The sequence below is a fragment of the Equus asinus genome, chromosome 20 (assembly GCF_041296235.1).
Source record: "Equus asinus isolate D_3611 breed Donkey chromosome 20, EquAss-T2T_v2, whole genome shotgun sequence".
In the NCBI taxonomy this organism is placed as follows: Eukaryota; Metazoa; Chordata; class Mammalia; order Perissodactyla; family Equidae; genus Equus; species Equus asinus.
The window spans coordinates 89,547,703-89,553,702 of record NC_091809.1 but is presented as its reverse complement, the minus strand read 5'-3'; the positions used below and the strand labels follow the sequence as shown (position 1 = coordinate 89,553,702).

Here is a 6,000-nt window from a genome sequence, read left to right as displayed (position 1 = left end):
TTCTCTTCATGTGAAAGAGTTGTCAATATCCCTTACATTTACTGTCCCTATTGTCTTTTGTGGTTTCCCTACACTGTGCCTATAGTTTGCAATAGTTTAAGTGGCCCAGTTTGAGTTTGCCAACTATTTTTTCCAAAACTTTCACGTATAGCCAATATGCAGTTTAATCTTTTCCTGCAGAGTCTTCTATTTAAACTTAATTTTCCTTTATATAATAATATACCATACATAATATATATTACATATTTGTATGTAATTTTACTGGTTTTATTGTTTTTCCTTTGCCATAGGCAGTTTTGTCTTTGAATTCAGGTTTCTCAAAGACTTTTGAACTACATATAAATATATCTCAAAGTAACTAATTTTGTAGTTAGTGGAAAAGACTGAAACACACTTCATAAGAGAAGATTTAGAAATGGCCAATAAATGATGAACATTATTAGTATTCAGGGAAATGAAAATTGAAACTACAATGAGATACTGATTCTCACTCACTAAAGTAGCTAAAAGTCAAAAGACCAAATATTGGTGAGAAAGTGGAGCAACTGGTACTCTCATACATGTTGGTAGGAGTAGAAAATCATGAAACCGCTTTGGAAAACTGTTGTGAATTTTCTTCAAACTTGCCACCTGGAAAATGGAAGGGTCTGCAAACATCTGGAATTTCTATAAGTTTGTTTTTGGACCAGGATAAAATCAAAGCACTAAGTATTATGAGTTGTGGATTAATAAATCAATTGAGTGGATCATCTTTGGAACAGATTTGAGAAGATATTGTATCTGCATTAAACTCCATGAAAGTTCACTTCTTTAAGTTAGACTAACTTACGTCTGCTCCCATGGTACAGGTGAATAACATAAAGTTAGAGGTAAACAGTACTAATATTCAATGAGCTAGACTGGTTTCTATATTCTGTAAAGTACCCTGTGATGCATAAAGGGTTCCCAAGAAGAAGAGATGTGTGGTGGGGATAAGGGAGGTGTATGGGAAATGGCATTGTCTTGGACCATTTAATCTAATAGAATATAATTAACTCCTGAGTTATCATATTTTCTCTTGTCACCATTTCCTCAATTATTTTTATCTTTTGTATATTTTTTCTCCTTATTGCATATATGCTTTCTGTTAACTTGTGTATAAATGCATTTAATATTCTCAGACACTAGAAAATTCACACCATATTTAACACAAACATAAGCATGTGTACACATACACACATAGTTTAGTAAAAAAAATCAATACTCAAACTGCACAGAGAATATTCCCAGAAAATTAGGCTCATGCTCCAGGTCCAAGGCAGTATTATTCTGACACAGATTGCAAGAGGGAAATGCGAAGTGAGAAAGTGGGCATGTGAAGGCTCAATGTAAAAATGTATACAGGAGCTACCCTACCACTGTATGTGGGGCCTGGTGCAAATATTTTTTGTGGAGTCTCTGAGTATATAAACAATTTCACTAAAAACCATATGACAAAATTCATGGGCCTATGTGGTATATAATAATTTAATGATTGAAGATCTATGATACTGCATAGAGAAGAATTAATTATATATTTGATTGTTGTCCAATCACTGCATATAAAGATTCTTTGTCATTTCCAGGCACTTACTTCTTTCTCTTCAGTTCCACTGACTGTTTATTCATGTTTTGTAATTGTCAAAACAGGCCGTTTCTGGCCATTTCATTTCTCTTGCTACAAATAGAAGCTGGTTTTTACTTACAATGTCTTACAATTAACACTATTACTTACAATGCCATGGCTCTTCAGAACAATATAGATCATCTTGCCTCTAGCATTTCCAAATTCCAATTATTTAATGCTGATTGCATCATTACTTAGGATGTTGCACTATCCATTGTATTACCCATGAAAAACAGCTTCCCATGACTTTCTCAAAGGTTCTTTCTGTGCTTCATTGGTGAGGACCACAAATGCCAGGCTTAAACATATCATTCAGGAAAATTTGAATGATAATTTTATTCTGTTCATATTAAATTTATTTTTTTGAATTTTATAACATTAATATAGAAAAATATATCTTTCGACCACCTGAACTATTTAGGCTCTCGTTGCATTTCTAGAAGTTGATCTCTCTCAATTCTGACTTCATTGCTGCCTTTCACACAGTGTCACCAGCTTGGAATACAGGTGAGGCACCTGTGATCAGAGTGAGAAGAACATCCCCGTGTGTATAAGGAACGCTGCTACCTCATCTGGCATTATTTAACATTGACTCAAGAGAGCATGTCATCATATCAATGGGAGGTAAAAGAGGACACAGATTGAAAGTACCTGGTGGTATTGCAGAGCAATGGTCTCAAAAGCCTTTCGAGTAGTTAGGTATGGCCACTTCTTGAGGAATGCCTGACAGGTAGTATGGAGCCTATGGAGGGAGTAGGTTAGTTACACTGGGTACCAGTGCCAAGGGCGAGGGTGCAGCAAGGTAAAGAATGTCTGCTGCTTCTGCCACCCTTGGGTTCAGTAGCTAGTATGCAGAATGAGAGTTTGAACACAGATGGATGAGAGTCAATGAACAGCTCATAGCTCAAGACCAAGGTTCAGTAGTGGATGATTGGTAGACCAATGCCTTGAACTCATCCTATGTCTAACATGAGTGATGAGTGAAAGTTACCTCCAATAAGCATGTCATTGCTCTTCTGGTGACTCCATTTAATGTGATTTCATGAAAGGACTACTCTGTCCAGAAACACTTATCTGCTCACCAAGCTACTCTCCTGAAACCAAGTCCCAGCCTTCAGATCTCAGAACAACTCAATAGACATGGGTCACAGAGTTCCTTAGGGAAAATAGCTGACTCCTCAAGCTGGTGGGTATTGGGAAAAGAGAGTCACAGAGTTCTCTGAAGAGGAGAATGGAAGATCGGGTCCATGTGTATTTGGTCCAGGCTCAGGGCACCCCACTCAGAGAGCATTGCTGTCCCCAAGCACCAGAAGTGGACTTAGAAAATTTTGAGGAAGCTACTCCAAAGCACAGAGGTCCCTTGAGAAGGGAGCCTAGGACAGAGACTCTGTTTAGCCAGGTCTAAGGTGGGTAGTGCAGTTTGATTGTGAACCATTTCAGGTCCAGCAGTACTGTGCACTCCAGCCCACATTGTGTACACTATTATTTTTACTTTGAATTTTTCCCAATATCATAAATAGATTTAACCAGAAAGTTTCTTTATACATGCCACAGTCCCCTTCATACCATTTACAGCCGAAAAAACTTTGTGTTTATTTAGTGCGCTTATATATGGTACAGATGACCAGGGAGCTGGTCAATCCTTACCACTCAGCACTTATGGAACACAGTGAGGAGGACTGCACCATTTCAGTTGATCTTTGATACTATTCTACTTGTACCTTCACTCAGAATTTCTGTAGTCTCCTTTTTCTCATTACAACACCAATCCTAGGCTACTCACTCTATCTGCCACTTTTTGAGATATCTCCCCCTGGGACCAAGGGTGGAGCCTCATATATATATAAATAAAATATTTTCTACCCAAATATCTTAGAAGAGTTAAGAGTTTGTGGTCAAGAGGATTTATCTGAGTGATCTTCCTTCTCTTGTTACATCAAAATGACACTAAATATGGCTACATTTTATGCACAAAATTCCTGCCTTTTTTGGGGTCTCAATTTTCTTATTTGTAAAATAAAGGGGATAGATCAGGTGAATTTCAATGTATTTCCATCTTTAAAATTCGATATTCCCGTAAAATTTTAGGGGCATGAAGTAGAGGCTAAAGAAAACAAATTATAACCCATGGGCACAGGCTTAGGGATATCCCACAAGGTGCTATAAATTGCAAGAATTTTGCTTTGCCAGTGTCAAATTTCAGATGAAGAGTTGCCAAAATGCATAGAGATTGCAGCAGGTATTGTTGCTTTCCTTATCTTCTTGGCTATATCTGCCCATTTCCTGATATCGTACTCTCGGGTGGGCCTTTAAGTATTTTGCCTATCGTCATGCAAACCTAGAGAGTGTCTCTAAAACATAGGATGTGATGGAGAGTTCTCCTGATATCTAAGCAACAGTGCCCTGGTCAGTCACAAATTTCAGTTCAGTGCTCCTTTGACCTAGTTTAAAGCAAACCACTTTCTCCGGCTTTATTTGGATTTTGGAAACAGGACTATATATTGGAAATCCATAGGATTAATAAATTATACTGAGATTATTCTGAGCTTGATATCAAGACTGACCTTATGTTTAAACCATAGAATGATCCTGATTTCCTTTTCCAAATTTTCTGAAATCCTCTATATCTGAAGGTAACTAGTAGAGCAAACAAAATGTATTGTAAGCAGAATTCAATTGGAACTAGATACGGAAACCTACAATTATTCACATCCAAAATGACTTTGCTTCAAATGAGGAAATACTATCATGTATTCTTAATGCCCCTGCTTGTAGCCTTTTGTATTCCTCAATTCACAGAGACTTAGTTTGTTTGAGAAAGAGTAAAGAAGAGATAAGTAGAGATAGAGATAGAGGGAGAAAGTGAGAGACAGAGAGAAAAGGGCAGAAATAAGAAAGAAGAAAGGGAGGAAGAATGACAGTAAGAACAAGATTGAAGGAACATTAAGATAAAAACTAGCAATGATTCTAGAGAAGGAAGACAAGATTTGAGGATTAATATAAAGAATATAATCTGTGAAACAAGAGGTGTTCTAATTCAGACATTGCCACTAACCCATAGCTTAAGCTTTATCTTCCACCAGCCATTCTACTCTAAAACCACCACTACCACCAGGTCATCTTCCTTTTCCATTAGCTCTTTCCCTTTGTCAAGTTACATTGGAGTGGATGAGCAGAGTGGGCAGGAAAGTTCGCTGTGCTTTATCTGTCAACCCTAAACCACTCCCAATAAAACTGAAAAATCTGGCTACTACTATATAATAGAATAGAACATTTAAAATAGAGCTTAGATGACTAAATTTGGGTATTATGTGGATATATTCTGATTCTTTACACAGAACCATTATTTCTGTGCAAATATCTTTACAATCCACTTTTGGATCTGCTTGGTCTTGACTCCATAGATAACTGGATTAAGGGAAGGTGGGACAACCACGTATAGATTAGCCAAAAGAATGTAGTTGTAGCAGGGAATGTTCCAACCAAAGCGACTGTGTCATAAAAGAAAAAAATGCTGGTGTGTAAAAGCACAGCATGACACAGACATGAGAACCACAGGTATTGAGAGCCTTTAGTCGGACATCGTGAGAGGGAAGGCGAAAAACAGCTTGAAGGATAAGCACATAGGAAGATGAAATCAGGATCACATCCACAAGGATATTAGAAATCACCATGAGCCCATAGATAATGTTGACCTTGATGGGTGCACAGGCCCACCAGGGAAGACCCATGTGCTCACAGTACATGTGAGGGATGATTTGATGCCCACAGAATGGCAACCTCAGAATGAGAAACACAAATGAAGACACGAGAATTAAATTTCTTCCAACAACAACAGAGGCTAGGAAACTGATGGTTTTATTGGTGAGGGTCATGGTGTACTGAAGATGGTTGCAGATGGCAACAAAGCTGTCATAAGCCATGGTACCAACAGAACAATCTTCATGCCTGTAAACATATGGATAAAGAACATCTGAGCAAGGCAGTCCCTAAAGTTGATCTCTTGAAGGTTGAACAAGAAGATATCCAGCATTTTGGGAGTGGTGGGTGTAGAGAGACCCGCATTAATCATAGACATCATGGCCAGGAAATAGAACATGGGCTTGTGGAGACTGTGCTCAGTCTTGATCACAAAGAGAAGTTATATTCCCCACAGGGGAAGTCAGGTACACAATACAAAATGGGAAAGCAATCCAGATATGTACAGTTTCCAGTCCTGGAATTCCTAGCAGGAGAAAGAAGGAGGGATGGAAGTAGACGTCATTGATAGAAGGCATTCTTCTAGCTAATGTCATTAAATTTCTGTTAAGGAGAAGGGCTCTCACTCTCTTAAAGATCTTTGCTTATCGAGGTCT

At 38.0% G+C, this 6,000-nt stretch overlaps 1 pseudogene; it reads right to left on the bottom strand.

Moving 5' to 3' along the window:
• Positions 1-4,988: 4,988 nt before the first annotated feature.
• LOC106828989 (olfactory receptor 52E4-like) lies at positions 4,989-5,922 on the bottom strand (annotated as a pseudogene).
• Between the last annotated feature and the right edge of the window lie 78 nt (positions 5,923-6,000).